Source organism: Bactrocera neohumeralis, chromosome 2 (assembly GCF_024586455.1).
Source record: "Bactrocera neohumeralis isolate Rockhampton chromosome 2, APGP_CSIRO_Bneo_wtdbg2-racon-allhic-juicebox.fasta_v2, whole genome shotgun sequence".
NCBI lineage: Eukaryota > Metazoa > Arthropoda > Insecta > Diptera > Tephritidae > Bactrocera > Bactrocera neohumeralis.
The window spans coordinates 83,077,853-83,101,773 of NC_065919.1; the positions used below are offsets into that span (position 1 = coordinate 83,077,853).

Sequence of the window (23,921 nt, forward strand, 5' to 3'; positions counted from 1 at the left end):
CAGACAGTCGCGCGCTTACATTCGCCAGTATTTTGAACTCGATTTGGCATTGCGCTCACCAAGTGCAGCCAATGAAATTGATAATGGCGCTTTCAACGTTGGCAATGAAGGTAATGACGCTGCCGTCGCCTCTTTGTCAATGACGCGCACTGGACGGCTGCGACGTGCCCACTGCCGCTGATGATGACAATGATAATGATGAAAGTATGAAAATAATATGAATGCACGTGATTGGAATTGAGCGCATATTTGCCGCCTTCGCTTTTTGTTTTGATATTGATATTCTGCTTTGTTGTTGTAACATTTCTTTTAGTATTTGTAGTATGAGTTCTTCCTCTCATCCTCTGCTTGGTAAAAAATAGAGCTTTGTATTTCTCTGCCAACAAAAAAATGATTTTATTGTCACGCCATCGAAAGGCCATTCACTTTGGTGAGCGAAAAATTTACGCCTGTTGCTGTCAAGTTTCTTCTATTTGTCATTATTGGCAACTTGGGGTGTGTAACGGAAATTAATGTTCATTGTTTTCTTTTGTTTTTACTAATTTATTCTCACTAAAATTTAGTTTTAGGACTCATTAATTTCGAGACTTTATTTTGATGAAGTAATTAGTTGCCAATATTAGTAGAATTGGAAGTTATTGATGTTATTATTATCTATGACAATTAATTACTTTTATGAGCTAAGAATTGACGGGCCAAAAGTTTGCTTTAAGATTATGAAACTACAATTGGCTGATTTCTTCTTCATAAAAACATATTGAAATACTCTAAAATTTTATTTTGAGATCACATACTTTTCGGGTATTAGAAATAGTTTTTAAGTAACGCTAATCTGACGCCACAGTTAACTTCACGGAACCACCAATGAATGTCAGATCAGCTTCCACACTCCTTTTCTCTTAGAACATATGTTTCGTTTTGAGATAAACCTTTAATATGGTAGTATTAACCTAAGCCAGTAAAGAAGAAAGCAACCTTTAATAATTTATCAAAAGTGACGTTTTTGAGGTTTTGTAAGTTCTGCCCTGGATCCTGAAGCTTAATGTATACATTTATTTGTAATATTAATTTTAAGCAGTTCAGGAATGATAAATCAAGTATTACATACGACGGCTGCCTTTTATATTTCGGTATTAGAGGAATGCAGTTGCTACAGTCGAGCTCACATAAAGTGAGAGCTCACATTGTCGTGGTGAAGGGTGATCCATCTTCAGCGGTTAATTTTCTAGATTTCTGGTAAGACAAGTGGCCAATAATTGTTTGTATACCACTCAAAAAGTACCGTTCTCTGTTTTTCTGGTGGTATGGTTGCGACATATTCAAATTTTTCAAAAAACCAGGCAACCATTTGCTTGGAAGTGCTTTGTGCACGAACAAGTTTTGTTGGAATCGACTCATCCAGAAACACCTGTCGGCTGGTATTTATTCTCAGGTTCAGACGCAAAAATCCACGATTTATCACCTGCTCCGATGTCATAGACGTGCTTCGTAGCACCGCTATCGTATTTTATTAACATTTCTCTCGACCAATTGACACCAGATTTTTTTTTTTTTGAGCTATTGACAAATTCTATGGGATCCAACGAGAACATTTTTTTTTCACAATGAAATCTTCATGCAATATTGAATGAAGCTCGCGCCATAATGGCTGTAATAGTCTAAAACTCATGGTAGGTCATATGATGATTTTGAAATATCAGCATTAATAGTTTGCGAAACATTAATGGTTTTTGGACGAAATATGTATGTTTTGGAGTAACCTGTGACCTCGATTGATTTCACCTTATCATCGAAAGTCCTGGTCCTAGATTGAGCTTAATCGCCAAAAATTTAATTAAGTTCATCAATGCACTATTACAAAGTTAATCCAAGGCAGAAGCTGTAAAAAGTAATCGCACGAAAATGTTCGCGAATTAATCGCGAGGTGAATATTTTAAGTTCCTGCAAACAATACAAATAGCACTCGTATGTTCTGAGTATGTGTAACATCAAAAATACCAAACTGTATGATAAAGTTGGGAATTGCAAGTTCGCAACACTATGATCGGAAAATCCCGAAATATAATAGGCAACCCACGTATTATAAACACACATGACTTATATAAGAGTGGTAGAGGAACATTTCGAGAGTTGTTTTCTAGATATTTTTACTTTTACGATTTTTAACCTTCGAGTAGCTCAACTATTTCTGAGCAACCAATCATGTTATGGACGCAAAGGCATTATATTGACGGGTCTTCTGCAAAGTTAAAAGACCGAAGACTTTATGGAAATACTAGTCTGTTGAACTCAAAAATTTTAAAAATTCGATTTGCTGCTTTGATATGATTAAGTTTAAAAAGATCTCCAAGGAATGTGTACTTTTTCCAAAGGTCGCGGAAAATGTAAGCTAGAGAGTATCGTATATAGTTATAGATATACATATATAGATATAGATATAGCTATAGATATAGATATAGATATAGATATAGATATAGATATAGATATAGATATAGATATAGATATAGATATAGATATAGATATAGATATAGATATAGATATAGATATAGATATAGATATAGATATAGATATAGATATAGATATAGATATAGATATAGATATAGATATAGATATAGATATAGATATAGATATAGATATAGATATAGATATAGATATAGATATAGATATAGATATAGATATAGATATAGATATAGATATAGATATAGATATAGATATAGATATAGATATAGAGATAGATATAGATATAGATATAGATATAGTTATACATATAGATATAGATATAAAGAAACACAATGAGTTTCATTATAGAAATTATCATTCGAAACAAGTTCCTGAGCTAAAAGCCCTAGAAACCATTCTCCAAGCATAGAATTTCTTCATAATATCACGCATTCAGCAATAGCTTACCTACAAATTGAGAAGTCAAGCTCTGAAATCGCCTTCTATATTTTGATATATTTTACGAAAAACCCGTTTATGAGCTGTAATCTTACTTTGTAGCACAATGAACAGGATTTACATGTTATACAAAAACAACTCAAATGCAAGTATATGTATATTCCACACATAATACATACGCACTTATATATAATATGTGCTTACATGCAAAATACTTGGATAACTTACTGAAGCCACCACCAAATCCAGCCAGCCACACAAACTGTCACCGACGACAAACCCCATCAGCGGCATGTAGAAATAAATCCTTTGCAAAAATCTTCAAAAGAGTAAATCTTGCTGAAAAATAATAAAAATTCCAACAACAGTGGCGCGAACAACATTTCCCGCCCACTATTCGCACCGCGTTCGAGCTCATTTCGCAGCGTATTTGTTAGATTTGGCACCCTTTTGCGCAGCGCAAATCCCCTTTGCCACCATAAACAGCGTTATTTTGACGCTTCTTTATTTCGCTCGAGATAAACGTCGGCTGATTGTTTGTTTACACAATCACAATAAATTTCGCTGCCGTTTTCTTTCGCCGCAACATTGCTGGCTTTTCAGCATACGCAATCGACCCAAATCTCTCACTTTGACACTGCTCTCCCGCGCCGCACCGCCAACATCAAAATCAAGTGCTCGCCTTGCCGCTGCTTGTCACAACATCTTCGCGGAAGCGCAGCAAGCGCCAAGGTAAATGTTATTGTGTAGCATACATATTGGCGTGGCAACTTGGCGTCATGGCCACAAAAATGTTTACCGTTTTCCAATGCCTTTTGGCATTATCGCGCCATTTCGGGCGCGCTTGTAGTTGCCGCGTGCTTGTATGTGGGTGTGTGGGGGCGTGCAAATGGTTGTTGTGAACCTGCGCTGTTGATAAGCATTTAAATTCCTGATTTATTTGTGGCTTAAGGCGCTGCCGCACTAAAAGAAATCAAGCAAAATAATAAAAATGTTAGCGCTGCCAAAAAAAGGGAAAATACTTCGCATAAATTCATGTTTATTTGCGTGTGTCTGCGGGTGTGTGTATGTGTGTGTATTGCCACAAAAGTATCACAATAAATGGCTAAAAATACGCCAAAGCTAACAAGCTTCAAATGTCAGGGGAGGCGGCGCTTTGGTCGTCCGTGAGTGGCTGTCGCATGAAATTGTCGAAAATATAATATTGAATTGGCGCAAAAGCTCGATATGAAAGGCCTGCGGGTCGCCGCGCAAACTGATGTGCGGGCAATAACAACAACAACAGAGGAAATAACATCCCTGTATATATATGTATGCGCATTGTATTTGTGTGCCGCTGGAAAAATATCGAAGAAATCAGTTGAAAATAAAACGCAAACAACAACAAGCTATGCGCGCCAAAAAAGAGCGGAAATTTTTCGTTTTCAAAAAAGCTTTAGAAAAATTCAATTTGTCGGAATTGAACGCTTTGCGGTGTTGCGGCGCTTGTTATTGTTGCCGTTTTAGGCGATAGGTCGCGCTGGGTTTCGCACCAAAAAAAACGAAAATAAGAATAAAGAGTGTTAATAAAAAACGAAAAAAAAAAAATGTTGAAAATAAAATAAAAAAGTTGAGTAAAAATAAATACAGCCAAAGCTTGCTCAACTAAATTGCCGCATGTAAACGTGGTTTTTGCGGTTGGCGAGTGATTTTTGCTTAATGAAAACGAAACGGCGAAACGTTTCGGTGTTAAAAATAAATGCATAAGCATGGCTGAAAACAGAAACAGCGACTACAAGCAACTACAAGCAATTTCAATAAAGCAATTTTTCTACGGCATGTTTTCATAGCGCGCACGAAATAGTCGCAACAAAATGTTTCCGCTATTAGTTTTCAGTTTATATGTTTTCGAATTTCGAAAAAAGCAGAAACAAATGTTGATTGAAATTTGCAAAAATATTAGCCATTGCTTGTATTGGTATTTTATATATAAAAGCCTCAAGCAATTTCAACTAATGGAAATTTTTTGACAGAAAGCTCAATGAAAGCTTGAATAGAATAAATTCAGTTATGGAAAAGTTGTGGTATTTTTGCAATTTTTTGGGTTTGCTATGCAGTTAGAAGCGACAAACATTTGCTAACTATAATCATGATTATTTTTTTGTAATAGCAGGGTTGCAATGACGTAACGTTATTGGCAACAAACGATTTCTTTTCTAATTTATTGCAATGAAGGAAGGTTAAAAGCTTCGAAACCATTATCGCTTTTTTGGTTTTCGCTAACTATATTGGCAACATATGTAAGTCTTATATTCAGAAATGTTTCTCTGATTCAGCGCCAAATCAATCTAGTCTCTCTCTCTCGCTCTCTCTCTCCTCGTTTCTTTTCTCTTCTCTTTATTTCTATTTTGTTCTCAGGCATGTTTCATTTTGTATTTTTGTATTAGAGCTAGAAAAAATTTTAGCAGAAACGAAATGTTTTTCTATCTTACCAGAAGTTTTCTACGACGAAAGGCAATATCTCAACTTTCTAGTACTTTGACTATAAAACTGGTTGGTTGACTAAATAATAAAAAATATCAATGTACATAAAAAACTCTGAGGTATAACCTGAAATTACATAAATTCTATATACGCAAACATTTCATATGCGTTTGCCATAGTCGTCATAAAAAGGGGGTCTCTCGTCCGAGGCTGTTGTCTTCTTTTCACTGGGGACATTTTTTACTTGGCGGGCCCCAAATCCAGCGCACAACCCGGTTGGGGAGGTCACTTCTCCCGCTTCTCACTTTAGATCGCCATCAGACGGATGTTCTTTGGCTACCCAGCGGTTATTTGGTCTAAGTTCGGAAGTCGTGAGCTGCTTGAGCCATATGTAAAAGAATCGTTTCTGGCTACTCCCAAGCGAATGGGGCTTAGAGATCTTTCCTCACTTGCCTGAAGAATCAACTAGAACAAAAATTATATTAATTCTCCGAAATTATTTAAAAATCTCTAAGCTCAGCTAAAGCGATGAAGATAATATCAACAACTTATGTTACAGAAAACAAACAATTCGAAGAAGTCAAAGTTTTTCTTAATGTTGGTTCATTGAATATTGGGAGCCACGGAAGATATACCGCCTCAACCGGCTGGGCTATAGAAGGTAACCGCGCAGCATTTCCGCGCAGGCTCTGCATTCCGCCGAACCTACTTTACCATTTTTTAAGGCGGTGTTTTAGATGTAGGTATTACGCCTAATAAGTTACTTAGTCCTCTTCTGCCTAAAAGTAGAAGTTTTTTGATATGTCAATCATCGACACTGCCCCAAAGTATCTTTTTGATATTGCCAGTGTTCAAAGATCTGATTCTAGAATCCATTGCTTCAAGCAGCACTCAATGATTTGAATCATCTAAGGCAGCTTATGGGAATAGCATGTCTGACTGCCCACGAATGGGCCAACTCATCGTCTTTTCGTTTCTTTTATCCCTATATGATTGGGTTTCCAGATAACTGTAATCAAGGTTTCCAACGAGAGTCTATTTATTGCTTTCTTGCATAACCTGCGACATTTATTATAAACATTACACATAATCTTTATTGCCGGTTGGTTACGCACAAGAAAGTGAATGGACGTTCAGATTAGAGCAAAAGCACACTTGGCACATTCTGTTAAGTCAACGGTTAAACATCTCGGGCAAAAACCACTAAATAGTAATAATATAATTCGAAGCTACCTTCCTTCATTTAGATTACTACAGAAGAAGCTCGTTCCTGTTCTATTTCACGCTTTGATCTATCAGTGAATACATAGTTTTCATCTTTGGAAATGTCGTTCACAGAACAATTAATCCATGCTTCTTTACTGGGGATAATGTTAGATTTAACCCCATAAAATTTCATTTCTTAGTAGCTTTGCCAAATTAGACCAATTTCAATATATGTATATGCTTTAACTATACTGAATCATTGCACGAAAGTGGCTTGTGCAGGCACCTAAATTTAAAATGCTGAGTTTACTCTCATAAAACTGAGTTGCTATAATATACGGTACAAAGTTTGAGTATTATAAAAATGTTTCCACCACCCACTTTTAATATTTCTTTCATAATGCTTTCAATTATAACACCTAAAATTATGTCCTCTTAGCATGACACGTGCGACTGTTACTAAAAGTTTTCAACAATACAGACATTTTTATTATTTTTGTATGTTTTGGAATAAATGCAGTATAATTTGGAATTTTCGGAGTTATTCCGAATGTTTTCGGAGAACTCTTTCTTTCGATATTTAAACAACTTTTGCGTACATTTCATGCCACATGACCACAACTAAGCAATTTAGAAATTTCGGAGCATTTTGACTTTTCGGAATTTATCCGAATTTTCGGAGTAATTTTATTTTTTAATTTTTCGCTATTTTCAGCAGTTACTTACAGTTTTTTTATTTTTTTCAATTGTTGCATGTTCTTGAATAAAGGGAGTGCAATTTAAAATGTGCAGAGTATTTTGGAATGTTTTCGGGGAACTTAAAAAAAAGATGTTCCACATAACGGTGTGCGAAACATAACAAAAAAATAAGAATAAAGTAGTCCCGACCAATTACATTCAATCAAACATGCGCAAATTTTTTATTTTTTTTTGTCAAGAATCGGAATGCTTGCTTGTAGCTACTATATGCCTTACCCTTTGCTAGTGCACACTCCACTCTTTAGTAATAACCGTAATGAGGGTGGGCGCATGCTTTTATCAATGAATTGAGTTAGGTCGATAGCATGTCAAAGCTGAGTAATGGCTATACATCTATCTGTATATATGATAATATATAAGTATGTGTGTGCATACTCACTCTTGACATTAAATGCGAAATTCCAATGAATCGAAGAGTAGTCCCTCAACTCGAGCGCCCTTATTTCGCAGCATACCGATACAGTTTTTTTAAATTTTTTTTTATTATCAGCGCATTGAAATCACCTGAACTGTATTGAGTCTGGCGCTTGATGATGCAACCGCTGTAGTAGAGGCTGCTTTACATGGAAATTACGCCACATAATGCCGACTGCAAAAAAGCAATAACACATACAAGTATATTTACCATATATGAGGGTGTGTGTTCTTGAATGGTTGCCATGATTACGAGTGTGTGGCAAATAACGGTATCCAGCGTATTTATAAACATGTTTTATTGTGCAGGTGTGTGTGTGTGTTTATTTACATATCTTCTCGCTACTTTGTTTGCCAGCTTTGAAATGAAATCGAGATTTCCATGCTGATAACTTCTGTGCCTGAATGCTTTCAACAGCGGCTCCCTATAATACCGCTCCCTTCACCGCGCTCAGCTGCGCTTGATTTTCCACACACTTTTTTTGAACCTTTTTCCTTTCATGCCACAATCTTTTGCAACATATCGCCCTGCTTTAGCGTGTATGTAAATGATTATTTTAATGGAACTTGTGCATTATCCTTTAGTCCTTGCCACCATTCACTGATTTATACACTATGTATAAGTATATGTATATATTGATGTGCTTGTAAGCTGTGTGTGTGCGCGCTAAAAATTGCATAGTTGCGAGAAATGTGCAACAACTACAACAGCTGCTTATTTGTTAATTTTATTTCCACTTTTGCGCTTGCATTCGAAGTGGTCCTTCACAGTGGTGGCGAATGCTTGCGGTGTGCCTCATACAAATGCCACCTGGCCTGCGTGCCCGTGTGCGCCTGCATGTGTTAGTGTATAAAATAGCAGCACTGCAAAATATGCATTGAAATGCGAAAGTGTTCTTGCACAGCATCATTTTTTTGTTAGTGTTTGTGTATATTTTCGCGGCACAGCAGTTTGCTGCTTATGTGTGTTTGTGTCTATGTGTGGTGGTGTGCCAGCTGTTGGCTGTCGAAGTGCATGTTATCGCGATGAAAAGGTGATGTTATTCAGTAAACTATTCACTTTAGGCACTCATTCAGCTCTCAAAGCCGTTGAGTTGTTGTACGCCTGTGTTTTTAATTGAAATTGCTGGTAAAGCGAATAAATGCAGGCGGTCTTTTTAATCTGTGAAAGTAGTGTGGAGTAGTGGAATAAGTAATTATTTTGTGTGTTTAGATATGTATAAATAGCTAGAAGCTGTACCACAAAGACTTATGAGAGATTTATTGATAATTAGAAAATATTATAAATATTTAAAAAAATTGGTCTACAATTTTTTTCGGTCGTTAATTACATAGATACGTTAGATACATATATAATTACCGTAAAATATTAAATATTTATAAAAATGTATGTATACCGTCACTTAAAATGCAAACAACGTATCATCAAAAAAATCGAAATTGAGTTTTTTACTGCTTACGATTCACTACATCATATTTCATGTATGAGCATAAAATTTTCAGCTTCCGCTGTAAGATATAACCAATATATAACCAATATTTAACCAATAACCAATATTTAACCAATATATATATTAACCAACGTATAACCACTTTATAACCAAAACTCAAATATTGTTTCAATATACGTGGGTTCTATTATATCGTTTTTCCTTCGCTTGTAAAGTCATAAAAATTATGTTACGTTATTTTGCATTTTAGAACGCGATATGTATTATTGGTAATTTTGAAAAACATGTGATTTGTTGTTAAAGATTTTGTCTAATATTTTATATTAAAAAAAATAATAATTTATTAAATTTACTATATATTCGTCTTTACTTATAAATGTTACTAAAAAATATTATTAAATTATCGCAGCAAAGTTTTAGACAATAATCACACTTGGTGTGGGTCTTGACTAAATATTTAATGAGTTAACGCCTAATTATGGGCAGCGCAAATTAACTTTAAAGTAATAATCTCATAACCATCAAAAGTGTAGCATAAATATTGGATGCGCAAGTTTTGAGAAGATCTGAATAGTAAAAAATAAATAGCGGGTCGTTCACTAAGCAATTTCGATTTTGTTAGTGAAATTTAAACACGAATTTTTCATTGTCTACAACATTTTATGAAATTATATATTATTCTTTTTGAAGCAATACCTTTTGCCATCTTTCGGCCGAAATATTATTTTCACGCTCATAAAATTTGTGTTGCTTTCTGGCCAAAAACTGATCCTTCCTGGCAAACAATTCTTCTAAGTGGTTCTTGACGTTCTAGTAAAGGTTCTCCCATCCAAATAATTTTAAAGCAAACAAGTAATATTCTGAAGGTCCCAAATCTGTAGTATATTGTGAGTGTGGTAGCACATTTATTCAAGCTTGCTTTTGGCGAGTCATCAAACTTGTTTGAGGTTACGCATTATGCTCATTTTTGCTATTGACCAATTATGAGCTCTTCTCTTTGGTTACATCACTCAATTTGTACAGCGGAGCACAAATATACTTTAGAATTAATCATGATATCGTCGGACAATAGCTCAAAATAAACGATTCCTTAGAAATTCACCAAACAGACAACATAACTCTTTTCGTGACTTTCGGCCTACGAAATGGTTTCAGCTGGTTCATTCTTTGTTAGACCATGATCTCTTGTGCTTTACATTCTTAACACACTTTTCGTCGCCAGTAATAATGCGTTTCAAAAATGAATATCTTCTTTGATGTTTGATAAGTAAATCACAGTCGAAACAAATTTTGCTCTGTAAGAGCATGAGGCAGCCATTTGTCAAGGTTCAAATCTTAGCCGTTTTATGTGCCTGTGAACGGTGGCCTTACGCAAATTTAATGTTTTAGTAATCCTTCAAGTTATTATTCGACCTTTTCTATCGACAAACGACTTTATTTTATTCACAACGATTTCAAGAGTTCTTCTAGTGCACGATCAATTTTGCCATGGGTGTCCGGTCATCACATTTTCTCCGTAAATATCGCATAATTTTCGCCTTGCTTGAACTGCACTTTTAGCCTTTTGACAGTTTAACAGTAAAATTTGCCGACAATAATTTTTTCAATCTTTCATCTTCAATATGGTGCCCTATCAAGTTCGCTGCAAACAAATTCAATATGATCAGCTGTTTTAATCAAACGAAATTACATAGTGAACGACCCTATACATAACCAAGGACATAACTAGGTGTGAGACTTGGCTAAATTTGAATTTGATAATATCTCCCAAAGTTTTATTTCATACACTTTTGTCTTTTTAATATAAACGTAATCAAACTATCGCCATTTTCACTGTCATTATATAGCTTTGTGAACTATAACAGACCCTTCAATCATCTAGCGGCGTCAAGTCATAAGTAAAATTTTGCTTCCCAGTTAAATTAACACCGATTCATGGTCATAATTGAAACTCATAAACTCCACAACAAAACCCAAACAAAAAACAAAAAAAAAAACTCGACAAATAAAAACTAAGAAATGAAAAATGAACAAACGCAGCGAATTTTCCCAAGCTTAAAACGTCACAGTAGCGCCGCAACTGTGTAAAGCTCCATGTGATTACCTGATCTCGCCACCAGCCGAGCGCTAAGTACCAACACGAAATGTGAATTACGAATTTCTTTCTTACTCATTCGCTGACAATGCAAATTGCTGAATGGTCATGAAAGGTCAGTTGCAACAACAACAATAGCAGAATAGCACTACATTAGCAGTTGACAAGCAGACAACAACAAATAACAGCACATTTTTGTCGGTGCAGACACCTTTATTTATGTACAAGTCGTGCCAGACGATTTCACACCCACTGTCTCCAACAAAAAAAAACCCTACAACAAAATTAACGAAAAAAGTGGCGCAATCAAGTGCTGCAACAACAAGAAATACTGTAACAAAAGTGACTGCCAACGGCAACAGTAGTAAGTAGTGACAATTTACATACTTACATACATACATTTATATGCATGACAAAAGAAAAACTAAACAAATGCGCCAAATAACACCAACAATAGCAACAAACACAAGGAAGCCAGTGTGGGAATGCACTTCATTGCAGCGAGCGACTGCGCTGCGTTGCAGAGCGTGCCGACGCAGACATAACAGCGGCAATGCACACATACAAACACACCTACAGACATGCATAATAAGAAAGCGTCTCAATGAAGACAGCCAAAGCGTAGACGAAAGAGACAAGTCTTCGCTGGAAGCAGCATAATGAAGACCGCTCACACATTGTACGTGGGAGGGCGCAAGCAACACGCAACAACACCAAAAAATAAGAGAAAAAAACTAAAATAAAAATAAAATAGAATAAATAAAAGACTGCGGCAAAACCAAAAATAACTAATGCATTTTTTCAGCTTTGTTTCGACACTTTTTCCCGTCAACTGGCAACGCTTTTTCCCTTGAAATCGCTTTACTTAGGTTTGTTGTTGGTTGGTTGATTCGTCGGTTGGTGTGGTTGCTGGTTGCTGTGGCGGTTGATTTCGCGTTCGTGTGGCCTTTACTGCTGAGCGGTTTTCACTGCATTTTTTCACCATGTCAGCGCTAGTTTTTTCCTGTTAATTTATTTTATTTTTATATGTATGTATGTATGTATGTATGTATGTATGTGTGGGTGTGCGTGTGTTTCATGTCTTCTTTTACTGCTTTGGTTAGTTGCACAAATTTTGTATTCACCCGCGTTTGCTTGTCTTGTCGGAACTCAAGTGTGAAGTAAATTACTACCAGGAATAATAAACAGTGAAGAAATTGGCGAAAAATTATGCAAAAGTAAGTAATGTGACGCTCCTGAGACAAATGGGGAGAACGCATTGAAGATAACTTGCAACAGAACATGAACTCTTTTGGAGTACAAAAATCAGATTCAAGGCAATAAAAAAATTAAAAAAAAATAAAAAAGTGAAAATAAATTTGTGTAACATAGAGTTTTAATTAAATTTTAACTAACATAAATTTAATTTAATTTTAAATTAAAATGGCGAAAATTAAAAATGTAAGATAAAATTAAAATCGAAAATTCATTTATATAAACTAAATGAAATTTAAAATTTAATCAAAATTAGAATTATAGTTGGAATAAAAACTAAGAGTAAATTATGTTAAAATTAAGACTAAAAATAATAATAAAACTATAATTATAATTATTATAATAAGAATTAAAATTAAAATTAAAATTATTAATAAAATTATAATAAAAATCAAAATTAATACTATTAAATTAAAAATAAAATTGAAATTAAAGTTAAAATTAAAATTAAAAATAATAGCAAAACTAAAAACTTAACTGAAGTAAAAATTAATATTAAAACTAAAGCTAAAAATCATAAAGTAATTAAATAAAATTAAACTTATAATTATAATTACAATTAAAAAAAATTAATTAAAATTAAAACTAAAAAATGTAATTATAATAATAATTACTTTTAATTAAAGTTATAATTAAAACTAAACGTAAAATTATAATTAACATTATTGTTAAGATTATAATTAAATCAAAATTAAAATAATTAAATTAAAAATTAAAGTAAATCTAAAAATAAAATTATAGTTAATATTAATATAAATTAAAATTAAAACTAAAACTAAAAATTAAATAATTTTGTTAATATTAAATAAAATTAAAATTAATATTAAAATTAAAGTTAAACTTTAAATTAATATTTACTTCTGAGCGGTTTTCACTGCATTTTAAAATTATTTAAAATTAAAAAAAAATTATATCTAAAAAATATAATTAGAATTAATATTAATTAATATTAATTAAAGTTGTAATTAAAACTAAAAAAAAAAATATTATTAAGTTTTAATTAAAACTAAAAAACGTAATTTTAATTAGAATTAGTACTAATCAAAGTTAGAATTAAAGTCAAAATAAATATTAGGTACTAAATTAAAATTAGAATTAAAATTAAAATTAAAATTAAAAGTAAAACTAAAAACAAATTAAAATTAACAAAACTATTATTAAAATTAAAATTACTAAAAATAGAAATTATAATTAAAATCAAAAATAGAATTAAGAATAAAATTAAAACTAAACAATAATTAGAATTATTAGTAACCAAATTCAAATTGAGATAAAACTAAAAACAAAATTATAACAAAAATTGCAATAAAATGAGGCAAAAATCTTATTTATATTTTATATTTTAAAAGAAAGGAAATATTAGTGTAAAAGACAATTCCTGCCTTTGCCTTATGAGTCATATTACGGAGAAAACCCATCTCCAAAATACTCGAAAAAAAAAATTTTGGAACGTTTTTTTAAGTTTTGTATAAGAATGTTTAAGGAAAAGAATGTAAAACAAAACTCTCGAAATGTCAAAGCTTAAATAAAAATTGAGTGAAGAGAGAAAAGAAACCGCACTCAAGTAATACTAGGCACCACACAAAAAAATTACGGCTATTTTTCACTAAATACATTTAACATATGATCAAGATATCAAGATATAATAACATATATGTACATACATGTACATATATAGGTGTTCTCACTTGAAGAAACATAGCAAGAAAAAGTGCCAATAAAAACGTTCTAGTAATCATTATTGGCCAACCTCGAAACACGTACAATATTTGAATGCTCCAAATGACGAAAACCACTTTGCCTACTTACACAAAAGGCTAAAAGCACTTAAAGCCAATTGCATGTACAACGCAGAGGCGCAGCACTAGTGAAAAGATTTCCCTAATGCCGCTCTTGTGTGACCAAAGCAATAACTCACGTCTAGCCCACCAGCATCAATCTAGGCTGCAATGTACCAGGCATATTGCTGTGAGCTTTTGCTAATAAAATGCAGAACATTTACATGATCCCAAGAAAATAAAATCCGCCGCATTAGGGTGAACTGTAAAGTTGCGCTTTTCTTTAACCTTCTGTTTCTCTTTTGGTTCGTTTAAGCAGGCATTGAAGAGATTTTTTTGTTTGACAGCTGTCAAATCTTGAATTCAAAAACTGTTTGTATATGTTGAAAAAGTGGATTTAGTACAGAGGATTTTCAAAAGTAACTAGGGTTGCTTTACGAAGTAATGAAATGTAAGAAATTTTTAACAGAAGTTGCTTAAACAAGCACAATCTATTGAGTTAGGATTTATAAGAAAAATTCAATCGAAAATATTATTTTTTTCCGCCGATAACTTGTGACTCTCTCAGCTTTCCACGAACGGACTTAATCGCGACTGGAAAAATCTTCCAAAAAAAACTCATCCTGACAACTCTAAGCAACTTAAAATCGTATTAATTCTTGCTAATGCACGAACCTTAAAAACAAATTACTCAACAGCACTTTAAAGACTTCATTTTGAAGTGAGAAATCGAACCCACCTAGTTCATATGTGTCTATAACTAAATTTATGTATATACCCTTTCCAGCTTGTCAGCTGATATTCGCGTAAATATGTGTCTCTCCCTACCTACCGCGCGTGCGAAGTTTCGACGATTGCAGCCTCCAATCGGCCATTCTTGTCGTACATACAACGAGCGTGGATTGCTGATGGCGAACTGTCTAGACACATCTACCCCGTGAAATGTGTTTGGCTGTCAGTGGCGCTTTAAGCTGCTGCTGGCAGGCTAACAAGTAGTGGAATAAGAAGAAAAAATCCAGTTGACACCGGCATGTTTAGCTCGCTTGACTTCGGTCATGCCTACTTGTCAGGCGCATACAGGCCAGCGCACATACGCGCCAACAGTCGTACATAACTGTGCTTAGTATTCCCTTATGTAATCTTCAGCTTTCGGTCATTATTGATTAGTGTGGCGCATCTTGCGCGCCTTGAGCGCCCCACAAACGACCAGCCGTCGTCCAAACGTGTGCCAAAATAACGACTGTGTGCCACAGCCATCGCCTGCCACCTCGTGCTTTGGCGTTCACATCGACAAAATGTCTGAATCGTACCACTGGGCCATTGGCCTGTTGGGCCGCTAGGCCGCTGGGTCGTTGTAACCCAATCTGTATGTGTTGTTTTCGCTTTTAAAGGTCAACGGTTAAGTAAGTCGAACGTTCGTTCATATGTGTGCCAGAGTGTGTGAACTAATATATCCTGTTTTTGCTTGCCTCTCTCTGTGACCAGTTATCTGTTTCCTCCTATTTGTTCCTACACCCATTTGTAGCATTCTATTTCGTCCAACGTCCGCGAAGCTTTGAAGGCGATATGAGCTTTGGTCACTGTCAGTCGCGTCTAGCTAATGTCGTCAGCTCATCTCATGTGTGTTTAGCGGTGGGGATTCTCACGTTTGATAGCACTCATACACAGACAATTATAAATTTATATGAGATTATATATAGATACCTTCTTGCTAGATTCGCTTTAGTCGCCAGCAAACTTCCTTCCTGTAAGGGCAGAGAGGTCAGGGAATTGTATTATGCATGTATGTATGTGTATACATAAATTCAGCATGCTTGTGAGCGCTCACGATGTCTAGCACCTCGTAAGTGTGCCAATAGCTCTCAATCGCTGGCTTGTTGTATCATCGCACGCCATGTATGTATACTGTTATACACATTATATACATATGCATGAGTTTGTGTGTGTTCTGAAGCAGCTCATTTCACCGGCAAATACAACTACTGATAACTGTGTGACATCAAGTGTGTGTGTGTCGGACTTTAAGTGCCCCAACTACACACACACATACATACAAATATACACACAGATGCTATGGCGCTGTTCACTTGCCTGCTGGCTGCCCTCTTCGGTGTCACTTACATAATTTACGCTCTAATGTCTCGCATTGATATCGAATGTCGTTTATTTTATATTTTATAGGCGACCAACTAATGCTATGCGTACACACACTTCAGCTTTAGCCTGTAATTGTGTTGTTGTTGCTTAAATATATTGTCCGGTCATTGCGTGTGGGCCATAAAGACAGTGAATATGGTTCATCGGCATGTGTAGTCAGCATTGATTCGTTGTTTATGGCATATTGAGGAGTGTGTGTGTGTGTGGGTGTGCGCGCTGTGTTGTGTCGGTGACAGCGTGTAGGTGTGTAATAGATGGCGGGTCTTGCGAGTGTAGCTTAAGCCGTAGCTAAATTTATTATTGTCATAAATTTAATTCGAAACTTCACGTAATTCGAAATATGCAGAATACGCTCACAACTTACTTTTCCCCAACATTCTGAGCTATCTCAGAGCTGGAGACGCAATAACTATTTTCTTATCAATGCAATAAATATATTTGATGTGTTTGTTGTTTATGTGGATTTATATAAATTATAATCAAATGCAATATTTTATTTAACAGCAAGTTGATATTTTCTGTGAGTTCGTAAATTTTTCTTATAATTTGATTTTTATTTATTGCTGTATACAACTTTTTTCCTATTAAAACTAATTGTTCTTAGCGTAATCAGCTGAATAGTATTAAGAGCCTAGCATTCCTATAACAAAGGCAGATCGGTCGATATTGCTTTGTATGATATAGGGTCTGTTATATAGAGAGGGCCCTCAACAATGTGCGTCCGGAGACAGTGGCTGAAGGCCTGGGAAAGTTTGAGGTGGAATCGAACCTCAAGCTCTTCTAATACCTATAGTCATATTTGCGATAGAACGGTCGAAGCGGGCTGGAGTAGTACAAAGGCATCACGAAAAGTTAATAGGGGCACGCCACGGTGTGGGACACTCTCGCCATGGCTTTGCATCTTGCTGCTTAATAACCTACTTAACGAACTCGAGTAGCGAGGCTATTGGTTGATAAACGACGGTGATGACATTGTTCTTATTTTTAAAGGATAATTTCTAAATAACAGTTACAAACTAACCGATTGATATCACAACGTGGTACTCTACTGGGCGTTTATAAGCAACTTAACCGTCAACCCAAGTAAACCTGAAATGTTTTTTATTTACTATGACACATAAAGTCTCAAACGTGCCTTCAACTCGCTCTCTTGGATAACGTGAAATACCTGGGCTCTAATGGAGGTCAGATATTGAGGAGAAGATAAGGAAGCCATCGGTGCACCCGGTGACATTGCCGGCAGGTGTATGGGTGCGACGTGTGCCCTAAGACTCAAGAAAGCTGAGTATATGAAGGTGTCCGAACTCCTCCTTAAATTACATTTCTGAAAAGTGAGCTTTCAGGTCAGCGGTCGAAGCTAAGAAGCTAGGAATTTTCTGTAAGGAGCTCACGGCCAATCTTAGCTTTAGGCTTCCGGACCACTGCACTAAAAGCATTTAGGACCGCTCAAAGTGACGGTGAAAGTAGCAACACGAAGTGCAGCCTCTTTCAAGGAAGCGATCGTTCACTCTTAAAACTAGTCAAGGAGTTTCTATACTCATTAGAAACAGCAACAGCAACAAGCTACTTCATCTGCAATGGCTGAGCTAGTCAGTTTTGCCTCACTCACATCGAAATGGGACCGAGTTGGATCTCCATTAGCGTCTTGGATTCTTGCACTGAACCAATGGAACTCGCTTGCGCTTAGCAGGCGTGAAGCGACGACCTGTCCGGTAGACATTCATGCAGTAAGGCTAAAAATATTGTCGGACTTTAGTTGACAAAGTTGTATGGTGGAGTATCAGGTGGAATCATCCAATCACTTTGTATTCCATTATTTAGCCTTTGCAAGACTGTAACGGAAATTTTTCGATAATCCAACTACTAGAATACTTAATCGAAACTCATCTCAAGAAATTCGTGATAGGCTCAAAGCAAACGACCAGCGTTCTAAAGTTGAAGATCGACCTCGAAGCCTAACCTAACCTAAACGTACAAAATGTAATTTTTTAAAGACAATTTATAGTTAATTATTATTTTTTTCTAATTTTTGGCTCAGTGAAAAGTTATTTCTTTAGGTTGCTAATTAAAATTTTTTAAATTGATTAATATTTTTTAGTTAATTTTCTTAATTATAAATTAAAATTTTCTTTAATTAAGAAAAAATTAAGAAAATTAACAAAAATTTATCTAATTAAAAGTTTAAATTTTCTTTTAATTAAGAAAAAATTAAGAAAATTAACAAAATTTATTAATTAATCGAGAAATTTATTTTTAATTTTATTAATTTTCGTTTAATTAAGAAAAAATTAAGAAAATTAACAAAATTTATTAATTAATTAAGAAATTTATTTTTAATTTGATTATTTTCTTTTAATTAAGAAAAAATTAAGAAAATTGACAAAATGTATTAATTAATTAAGAAATTTATTTTTAATTTTATTAATTATCTTTTAATTAATAAATTTTTGTTAATTTTCTTGATTAAAAATTGACAAAAAATTATTAATTAATTAAAAAAAAGACAATTTAAATTTTATTTCGATACAATTTTCAATTAGTTTTAATCAAGAAAACTTTCCAGTCGGTATACAAATAAAACTTGTTTCTCAATATATTTATATTGTCTTGTATATCGAGGTAGTATTTAACTTTAAGTATAACATTTTATAGTTAACTGGCAATCAGGTATCTTCTACAATATAGCGTTTTCCTATATTCTAATTACATTTTTCATAAATTCCAGTCACAATATTACTTAAAGTTCTTCATTAGCCGCTTTGAAGTTATATCTTGATTAGCTTGCTATGAACAAGGAACAATGGATTTATGGCCGCATTGAGGTTATTTATAAAATTATATTTGTTTCCATAGCTCAGTAATCACCTATCTAAATAAGTCATTTGTTCGAATATCTGATATAATCAAGATTGCGTGGAATATGCTGTAGCCCGGCACGCATAATGGACGCTCTTCGTATCTTGTATCTAACTACAGTTACTTCAAATGTCACTTTATTATTCGGAAAATATGTATCAATCAACATTAAACATCAATCATTTTTGGCATGTGCGTATGTGTGCGCCTTTAAGTATGCTTGTTTATGCAGCAAACACTTATGGCTTGTAGCAACATTATGGTAATGCAAGCAGACAATCAATATCTCTGTTGTATGAATCGAGGCACACACTGCTTCAAACATATGTAAGGACATACAAGCGTGCATGTGTATGCTTTTATCGAATGTAATATTTTGTGTGTGTATTTAGTTACGCCAAATATTATGCTACATGGCGCCATAATCGTGTTATGCCATTTGCGCACTGCTATATTGTGAGTGTGTGTGTGGTGGCAACACAGCTGTGCGCGCTTATGACAGGATTTTTCACATTTTTTGGATTTTTATTTATTTTGTTTTTCGTGCGCATTTTTCGTTGTTGTTGGTTCTCGTTTTTTTTTGTGCAGCACGTCAAACGGGAAGCTATCATTTACGGCCACACAACAGAGCACAAGTTCAAAAGCCATTCATGTCAAAGCCGGGCGTTGTCACTATGCTGACACTAACACGCACAAACACAAGCACACACACAGACTAATGGAAAAATGGCTTCACAGTATCTTTGTAGTTGTAGTTTTGGTGCGCTGACAATGTAGTGAAGCGCAAAGCAACGCATCGCATCAAAGTAACGCATCCCCAGATATTTTTTTAGGTTATGCTCACACTGCACTCTCATGGAAATAACACGCATACATTTACATATACTTATATACACATGTGGATGTAAATTTTAATGCCTGTTTGTAGTAAATATATTGGCAATAAGGTCTTATGTTTGTTAGTCTTATGCAACGCTTTGTGGCAAGCCAAAAATGTTCCGTACGCCACATCATTAGTCCCGACTCGGCTCGCCTTATTGTCCTGCTCTGCCTTACCATCACGCTCATACGTCTCGTTGCTGTCATTGTCACTGGCTTCGTGGTTGTTATTTATTATATTCGTATGTGTGTGTGTGTATGTATGTGTACACTAGTGTGTGTGTGTAAAAGGTCGCGTTTTGTCATTGGCATGTAAAGTCAGCTGAGATCAAGATTTTTGGCAGCAAATTCGTAGATTTTCATGTTTTTGATATTTTGATATGCCAGCTACAGCTGTAAATTCGTATTAGTTTACATAATTTGTGTAAATTTCTTTGTGCGCAAATGTTGATTTTATGTCTTGTGTTGCGTGGGCGGTTGATGTTGACGACGGCAAGATTGATTGGCTCATTAAGTAGGGCAAATTCCATTTATGTGGAGGCAAAAAATTACTATGAAATATTTTCAGTAAATCATTATTAAATAAAAACCAAGATTTTGACACAATAAATATTTATGTGAAAGAATAAATAGCTGTGAAAATGTAGTGAAAGTTTTTGCGAAAATATTGCGATTAGAAAACAAAGATTTTCCAAGTTTCTGAGTCTTTGACGATGGATAACTGAACTCAGCTGATGCTGGCATGAATTTGTTGCCTACACTCAGGCACTGTGGGGTATGAAAATTTTAAAAATATGTTTTTTTTTTATTAAATAAGGTGAGGGAGTATTCTGATATAGATGCCAAAATTTTAGGTATTTTTAAAACTAAGACAAACAAATTTTTTAAAGTTTTTTTTACCCAATTTTATGACAGTTTTTTATTGACAGTTAGAGAATATGAAAAAATCAAAATAGGGCGATGTAATGGAGGATGCAAAAAAATTTAAAAAACAGTGCTTCCTGGCAGCTATGATTCCAACCAGTGATCTTAAGCAAAAAATTTAAAATTAGTAAAGATGTCGCTATCGGTATCTTCGGCGAGTTTTTAGAAATCCGCTTAAGGGCAGATTTTTGAAGGCCTAAACATTGAATAAATGCAAAAAAATTTTTTATTTTCTCAAATTCTTAAACAGAGTACTTGCTTAGAAGTATCTTACAAACAATGTTGTTTCGTACTCAGTTTGCGACTAATATGTACAACTGAGGAAACACATATGAACTAGTTAGTCACGAATTGTCACAGAGTAGCTCTCTTAGGCCCCTTGACTACACAGCAATATCACCCACCATTGATCCATTTAGTTCTACTATAAGAAAGAAAATAATTTTCACAAATCTACAATCTGCTTCAGTGCAAAGTGGCTTCCTAGAGAGAATTTTCTGACTACTTAATTTTGGCCTACATTTAGGAGTTGTCAAGAAAGTGCAAACGTGAACATAGTTAGCTTATTATATACTGCTGATGTTTATATTTTTAAAGCTTTTTGATTTACTTTGTCAGAAAAGCTGAAGCCTAAACATTCATTTGGGGGACTGATGGCCTTTTAATAGTAATCCCAAAACCTATGACGGCGTTAAACACAAGACAAACCAGAAAATCCCAAACATTTGCGATATGCTATTATGTAGAACAATTTATTCCTTCGCCCATACTAGAACAGATATTTTTTATTTTCGGTGAGAAATCGATAATTTATCGATATTTTACACTAAAAACTCGATAACATGTCGATATTTTACACTAAAAAATTCGATAATATGTCGATATTTTACACCAAAAAATTCGATAATATGTCGATATTTTTCACTAAAAAATTCGATAACATGTCGATATTTTACACTAAAAAATTCGATAATATGTCGATATTTTACACTAAAAAATTAGATAATTTATCGATATTTTACGATAAAAAGAAAAATTTAACAATATTTTAAATAAACATCAATAAGTTTTCGATTATTTTAAATTTATATCGATAATTTATCGATGCTTTTAACATAAAAATTGTAATGTTTCGCTAATTTAAATTTAAAAACACCTCAATCTTGTATGAATTTTTTATTTTTTTTTTGTACTAAAATACCAAAATAAGTATATATGATTAATAAACGCGAGTTTTCGCAAATAAAAATGTTGTTAAAAATTTCCCTTACGAACTACACTTAAAGCAAAACGGCTTAAAATAAGATAGGTGAATGATTGAAGCGATTAGGGCGTTGTAAGACCATTTCAGATAGTTAAAACGTCTGCTTGCCAATATAGTGGCATCTTAATGACTAAGCGGTTCCAGTCACAATATATGTATGTATATTTTAGAGAATACTCGATGGTCCGCGGTCTTTCACAGCCAAATTAAACAAAAAGGCGGAAGTAAAAGTTTAAAAAAGTTAACTGGCAAACTGATATTCTAACCATATGCTTTTTAAAAAATAATTTGTAAATAATTCCAGCGATACTAACATTTATTATATCTTCTTCTCATTTCAGATTTCAAATATAAAATAAATCGACTACTAAAGACCAAAAGTGAAACATAAAGGTAAGAATTATATTGTTTTCCTCAAAAAACAAAATTTAATTAACTAAAAACCGTTGTTGCAGTGACAAGCTGTCTTTCAATAATTTTATATTATTTTTTAATTTAAATGTGACTGTCGCACACTTTAATTCAGAACTATTCATATTTGTACTCACACAAACATTAATAAGCAGAGCAGCGTAAAAGCATATGTAGCTTTGTATATAGATGTTTTTATAACCAAGAAAACTCATTTAATCAGCTCAGCGCACAGACACACACACACATTTACATATAAGTATATTTCCACTGCAATCACCTACAAATGCACACATACAGTCGCACACACGTATAATGCAATATTGTATCGCACACGAAGTTATGATTAAACTGACATATCACGTCTCGCATCTGTCAGTGGAAACATTACGCTGCAGTGGAGTGACGCATGAACGTGCTGCCACTACGTAAACACTGGCAGAAATTATGCAGAACGCATTTGAGTTGCGAATTTAATTATATTTCACTTACAACTGCGAACCTTTGGATGAAGCAGGAGTTACGTGCAATGCGTCAAGGTTTTTACTTAAAATTTTAATATTTATAAATGTTGAGGATAAAAAAGTTTGTTTGGCGGTTATACTGGTACCAGAATCCTTTTAAGTCCTTCATATTTGAAAAACAGTTATTGTTCTCATATTCTACTATATTATGGGTCTAATCTTCAAACTTCAATATACAGAAACTTACGGAAGGACTCTAGCTTATACATTTTTTATTTCATCAAACTTCGGAGCTCGCTCGCTGGTTTCGACAGAGCAGAGAATCTCAAAAATTCGGTATATGCGATTATGTACAACAATTTGTTCTTTCACCAATACTAGGACAGTTATTTGTGTATTCAACGTAATTATGACATATTCATGAGGGTCTGTAAAAAAATTGATCGATAGTTTATCGATATTTTTAAGATAAAAAATTCGATAATTAATCATTATTTTTACGAAAAATAGAAACCTAATCGATATTTTTAAAATAAAACTTTATAATGATGCGACATTTTTAAGTTAAATATCGAAATTTTTTAGTTAATCGATAAATTATCGAAACTTTTTAGTTAAAATATCCATTTTTTACTATAAAAAATCGAT

General features: G+C 34.0%; 1 long non-coding RNA gene across 1 annotated transcript in view; it reads left to right on the forward strand.

Moving 5' to 3' along the window:
- The window catches only part of LOC126759991 (uncharacterized), a 148,577-nt gene that overhangs the window by 73,567 nt on the left and 51,089 nt on the right, over positions 1–23,921 (forward strand). The window contains exon 3 of the long non-coding RNA XR_007667130.1: positions 22,740–22,791. This is a non-coding gene — a long non-coding RNA (uncharacterized LOC126759991). The remainder of the gene's footprint in view (positions 1–22,739; positions 22,792–23,921) is intronic.